General features: G+C 44.2%; 1 protein-coding gene across 15 annotated transcripts in view; it reads left to right on the top strand.

Moving 5' to 3' along the window:
- The window catches only part of C2CD5 (C2 calcium dependent domain containing 5), a 72,159-nt gene that overhangs the window by 333 nt on the left and 65,255 nt on the right, over nt 1-6,571 (top strand). The window lies entirely within an intron of this gene.

The following is a 6,571-nucleotide window of genomic DNA, read 5'->3' as shown; positions in this document are numbered from 1 at the left end:
GGTGCTGCGGGAACGGCCAGGAGCGCCCGCAGCCCGTGTCCGCGGGGATGTTTCTAAAGCAGTTGCTGCTTTACTCTTGGTTTTTAGCTGAGCCTTGTAGAATTTGACTGACGTTTTATAAGTACTCTGGTCTTTTTCGATTTCTCTTAGCTGAGGCTTGTTAATGAATGGCTCCTGTTGGTATGGCAGTCAGATGGAGTCCATTCGGGGTTCGGCAGGCGGATTGTAAGCAGGATGGAGAGGTAGTAAAAGCGTGTTTAAGTCATTTGTATCTCTGAATGAAGCGCAGAGTTATACACGCTTTACTTTTAAGGCCAATAATCATATTTCTATTTAAAGTATCTGGAATACTAAAATATTTTCGAAGAGGATTTTTATTGGACGCATTGTTTACATGTGCAAATCACTCGCACCAAAAGTACGTTACCTCAACCTTCTTTACAATCACATAGCTAACAAGCAATATATAGGGTATTTCTCATGAAGAGGTTATAAATAGGTTGACGTGATCCTTCTATTTTATGATTCATTATTTCCAGTATGAATAACTTAGAACTTACTTTAGTAACATTCCATAGATTCAGAAATCATACTCTCAGAAAAAGCAAAGAGGTGTTTAAAATGGAATGCTATATAAATGCCTGCTTGTACCAAAATAGTAATTGAGGTTGGCACAGTACTGTAAGTAAGGTAGGAAGACAGAATGTTTTTCTAGAAGTGTATAAATTGAAAAGGCTCATAACATCAAAACAGATTTTGGATATATAAGGCCTGATTTGGTTTGGTGCTTAAAAATTTGATTGACATTAGAAACTAAGTGCATTGCTTAGTGGGACAGTAAATTGGTAATAAAGTGAAAATTTATTTCTCACATGCTTTTCAATGGCACTGAAATAGTACACTGTTCTATTTTGTTACATGAATGGCAATCATTTAACAATATTTCAGTGTTTGGTTTCAGCCGTTTCATCAGTCAACTTTAATAAACATTTATTTTGTAGTTTTAAATTTGATTAATAGCCTACAGCAACTTGCTGTGACGGGGAAAACAGGAGTAGGAAATACAGTTCACTGCTGAGTTTCATTTGGTGTGCTTTTATGCTACGTTGGGGAGAAACAGCTTCTCTACTGTTGGTCACTTGTTCCCAACCCTAATCCATCTGCACCAACCCTGCTGTCTGAGCAGCTGTGTAGCAAAATAGGTTTGGAAATTAATCTCGTTAAAGACAGGCTTAGTAAAAAAGGGAAATATGTTTTTTCATAAATATCAGTTTGCTTTGCTGGCTTCATGTGCAGTTCATGAATGCCTTGACACAAATAAGGCTAAAGAAATATGTAGATGGGGCCTTGGTTTTAAGATTGTTACTTGGACTGTGGGAACTGCCCTTTCCACATGTGGAGTAGGCAAGGCAGCAGGTGAGATTTATGTCAAAATAAATTGAGCTTGAAAGAGTTGTTTTATTTTTCAGTGTAAGGTTGAGGAAAACACAAAACATTTTCACTTAAAAATCAAAAGCTGAAGTAATGTTAAGGTATTAGTTGATTTCTAGCCTTTAATTTCCTTGTTAAATTTTATAATATAAATCTAAAATTAGAAAAGAAAATTAGAAAAGACTTTAGAGCTCGTACTTGGCTCAGGTTATGCATAACTTGGACTTTGACAGCATGTATGATCTGGAGCAAATTAGCACAATTTCACTGAATCATCTAGGTTGGAAAAGACCATGAAGATCACCTAGTCCAACCATTAACCTCACACTGACTGTTCTCAACTCTGTCAACCCAACAAACACCTCCAGGGATGGGGACTCCACCACTGCCATGGGCAGCCCATTCCAACATCTAACAACCCGTTCTGTAAAGAAATACTTCCTAATATCTAGTCTAAAGTTTTCCTGCTGCAATTTGAGGCCATTACCTCTTGTCCTGTCGCTTACTATTTGGTTAAAGAGACTCATCCCCAGCTCTCTGAACCCTCCTTTAAGGTAGCTGTAGAGGGCAGTGAGGTCTCCCCTCAGCCTCCAGGCTAAACACCCCCAGTTCCCTCAGCCACTCCTCAAACGACCTGTGCTCCAGACCCTGCAACAGCTTCGTTGCCCTTCTCTGGACACGCTTGAGTCATTCAATGTAATTTTTGTAGTGTTGGGCCCAAAACTGAACACAGGAATCGAGGTGCGGCCTCACCAGTGCCGAGTACAGGGGTAAGATCCCTTCCCTGTCCCTGCTGGCCACGCTATTGCTGACACAAGCCAGGATGCCATTGGCCTTCTTGGCCCCCTGGGCACACTGCTGGCTCCTGTTCAGCCGGCTGTCAATCAACCCCCCCAGGTCCCTCTCTGACTGGCAGCTCTCCAGCCACTCCTCCCCAAGCCTGTAGATCTGCTGGGGGTTGTTGTGGCCCAAGGGCAGCCCCCGGCATTTGGCCTTATTGAAACTCCTGCAGTTGGCCTCAGCCCATGGCTCCAGCCTGTCCAGGTCTCTCTGCAGAGCCTCCCTACCCTCGAGCAGACCAACACTCCCACCCAACTTTGTGTCATCTGCAAACTCACTGAGGGTGCACTTAATACCCTTGTCTAGGTCATCAGTAAAGATGTTAAACAGGAGTGGCCCCAAAACCAAGCCCTGGGGGACACCACTCGTGACTGGCTGCCAACTGGATTTAACTCCATTCACCACATCTCTTTGGGCCCGGCCATCCAGACAGTTTTTTACCTAGCAGGACATGTGCCCATCTAAGCCTCAAGCAGCCAGTTTTATCAGGAGAATGCTGTGAGAGACGTTGTCAAAGGCCTTGCCAAAGTCAAGGTAGACAACATCCACAGCCTTTCCCTCATCCACTGAGGGGATTACCCTGTCATAGAAGGAGATCAGTTTTGTCAAGTAGGACCTGCCTTTCACAAATGCTGACTAGGCCTGATCATCTGGTTGTCCCACGTGTTGTGTGATGGCACTCAGGATGAGCTGCTCCATCAGCTTCCCAGGCACTGAAGTCAAGCTGACAGGCTTGTAATTTTCCAGATCATCCTTCCAACCCTTCTTATAGATGGGTGTCACACTGGCCAATTTCTAATCTGTCAGGATCTCCCCAGTCAGCCCGGACTGCTGGTAAATGATGGAAAGCAGCTTGGCGAGCACCCCAGCCAGCTCCTTTAGCACCCTCGGGTGTATCCCATCTGGTCGCATAGACTTGTGTGTGTCTATGTGATGCAGCAGGTCACTGACTGTCTCCTCCTGGATTGTGGGGTGGTCGTTCTCCCAGTCTCTGTCTTCTGGCTGAGGAGGCTGGATTCCCTCAGTACATCTAGTCTTGCTATTAAAGACTGAGGCAAAGAAGGCATTAAGCACCCTCAGCCTCATCATTTGTTACCATGTTTCCTCCTGTGTCTGTTAGGGGATGAAGGCTCTCTCTGGTCTTTCTTTTGCTGCTCACGTACTTATAGAAACATTTCTTGTGCTTGATTGCTGAAGCCAGATTAATTTCCAGTTGGTCTTTAGACCTCCTGATTTCTGCCCTGCATAGCCTTACAGCATCTTTGTAATCATTGTGAGTGGCTAGTCCCTTCTTCCAAAGGCTGTAAACTCTCCTTTTCTCCCTGAGTTGCAGCCAATGCTCCCTGTTTAGCCAGGGTTGTCTTCTCTGCTGCCAGCTTCTCTTACAGCACCTGGGGACTGCCTGCTCCTGAGCCATTAACACTTCCTTCTTAAAGAGTGCCCAGCCTTCCTGGACCCCTATACCCTTCAGGAGAGTCTTGCAGGGGATCCTTTCAAGCAGGTGCCTAAACAAATCAAAGTCAGCCCTTTGGAAGTCCAGGATGGCAGCTCTGCTGTCCCCTCTCCTGGCCTCCCTGAGAATAGAGAACTCTATTATTTCATGATCACTGTGCCCTAGTCAGCCTCCAACAACCACATCATCCACCAGTCCTCCTCTGCTCACAAAGAGGAGATCCAGCAGGGCACCTTCTCTGTTCAGTTCACTCACCAGCTGTGTCAGGAAGTTGTCTCCCACACATTCCAGGAATCTCTGGGACTGCTCCTGTACTGCTGTGTTGTATTTTCAGCAGATGTCTGGGAAGTTAGTCTCCCACAAGCACAAGGGCAGATGATTGTGAGATTTCTCCTGAGTGCTTATAGAATATTTCATCCACCTCTCTGTCCTGGGTGGGTGGCCTATAATAGACTCCCACTACAACATCTGCCCTGTTGGCCTTCCCCCTGATTCTAACACAAAAACATTCCATCCTGTCTTCACTAGTGCTCGGAGCAATCCTAACAGTCCCTAACATACAGCGCTACCCCACCACCTCTCCTTCCTTGTCTATCCCTTCTAAAGAGCTTGTAGCCATCAACTGGTGCACTCCAGTCATGGCAGACATCCCACCATGTTTTGTGATAGCCACTACATCAATTTTCCTGTTCCATTGTGGCTTTAAGCTCCTCCTGTTTGTTACCCATGCTGTGTAAGTTGGTATAAATGCACTTCAGATGGGCTGATGTCACCACCATCTTTTTGCATTTAGAGGTCCTAAAGAGGTCCTAGAGGTCCTTTCACAGGTCGATACATCAGTATCCCTTGCATCTTTGTTGTGCTGCATATCCCCATCCCTTGCCTCTACTGAGGCAGGGTGAGGGTCATTGCTTGCCCAACAGCCCACAGACTCTGGTAATCTACCCTGGGGCTTATATCTGGGAGTTCCAGTTATCCCCTTTCCCCTTCAAATCTAGTTTAAAGCTCTGTCAATGAGCCCAGCTAACTCCTGCCCCAACATCCTTTCCCTCTCTGGGACAGGTGCATCCCATCTAATGCCAAAAGGTCTGGCATCCTGTATACCAACCCATGACTGAAAAATCCAAAACCCTGATGGTAACACCAGTCTTGGAGTCTCAAGTTCATCTGTTGAGTTCTGTAATCTTCTTCATCCATACCCCCAGCTGAAGAATGGAGGAGAACACTATTTGTGCCCCCGACCTTTTAACCAGTTTCCCCAAGGCTCTGAAATCTCCCTTCATTGCTTTAGGACTTCTCCTGGTAATACTGTCACTACCCACCTGAAAAACCAAGAGAGTGTAGTAGTCCTTGTGTTTCACTAGAGTGGGGAGTTTTGCTATGAAGTCCTTTACCTGGGCCCTAGGGAGGCAGCAGACTTCCCTATGAAGTGGGTCTGGTCTGCATATGGGGCCTTTGATACTTCCCAGAATGGAGTCACCCACTACAATGACCCTCCTGTGGCTCTTTGTAGGTTTTAATACCTGGCCTTGGTGGACCTTCATCTTCCTCCATGTTTGACTCATTTTCTTCATCCTTCTCTGCTTCATTCACAAGTTCCAGGGCCCCATATCAGTTGTGAAGGGGCACTATGGAAGGTGAAGGAGATCGGGAGGGGATTTTCCCGCCTCCTTGACCAGGGACCTGTTCATAGTTTCCCCCATCTCTTAGGTCCCCTCCCCTACCAGGCCTGGTAGCAAGAGGGTAAGGGGTTTCTTCTAGAATTGTGCTTGTGAGTTTGTACATTGGACATCAGTGTAGTGCTCTACTAGGTTTAATAAACTAGCTTGACTACTGGAGAAGATAACTAAACTTCTGGAGCTCCAAGGGAGCTAGTTTATGCCCTAGATAACATTGAAAATAGGTCGGGTGGAGCTCTGGGTTGTTGAATCTTGGCATCTTCTGGTATATAAGGTAGTTAAAACTAGTGTCAGTTTATTATACTTCTTTGTGTGATGAATGCATATTTGAAGTGGCAGTGCAGTTAGTTTTCTGTATGAACATAGGCTGCATCCATCTTCTAGATAGCTTATACACTAAGGTTGCTTAGTCCTGTGTTTTCATAACACTCTGGCTTTTAACTTTAACTCTGATTTTTAACTTTGAAGTATACTTTGAAGTAACTTCTTTTTGAAAAACTTTACTGTTCATTGAATCAAATGGGTCCCATTGGTTTTTTATTTTTCTGGTCACAAATGTTGTACAGAGTTCTGTTCACTGAGCTATGTATGGTTATATACAGAGCTCAGTGTGAACTCACAGTCTAGTTCTGCAGTACTACTTTAAGCTTTTTAAATTAACTAGGTGTACTTAAGCAGGTGCAGAATCTCTTTAGAGCTGGGGTATGCACCTGTGCAAAATAATCACCATATTACTGAATACTTTCTTGAGCAAAAGTGTTCAAAGACTTACTATTCAGTTTTCAGAAGCTAAGCCAAAATTTAGTCTCCAAAATCCATTTGCATTCTTAAAAAGAAAGCAGCGTTCAAAATCCACAACTGTTTTTAACTGCAACTTTTTTTTTTTTTTTTAATATCAGCACACTCATTATTTTCTTAAGACTCTTGAATGATTAAAAAACTGTAACTTTGGGTATTTGTAAGTACCATCAGGTACTTGGTATGAATTGAAGTACTAATTATTTTGAGAGGCAACATTCAGAGCACTGAGTTTGTTTGGAATGAAAGCTGCAGTGAAACAAAGGCTCTTGCATTGTGCAGCAGGGTTTCTTGATGTATGGAGCATCACAGAAATTGTTTCACTTTTCTTTTTTTAAAAAAAACAACCCACACAACAGATCACCAAATG

The sequence above is a fragment of the Athene cunicularia genome (genome assembly GCF_003259725.1).
Source record: "Athene cunicularia isolate RWA chromosome 1 unlocalized genomic scaffold, athCun1 chr1_part2, whole genome shotgun sequence".
NCBI lineage: Eukaryota > Metazoa > Chordata > Aves > Strigiformes > Strigidae > Athene > Athene cunicularia.
This window is presented reverse-complemented; position numbering and strand designations above follow the sequence as displayed.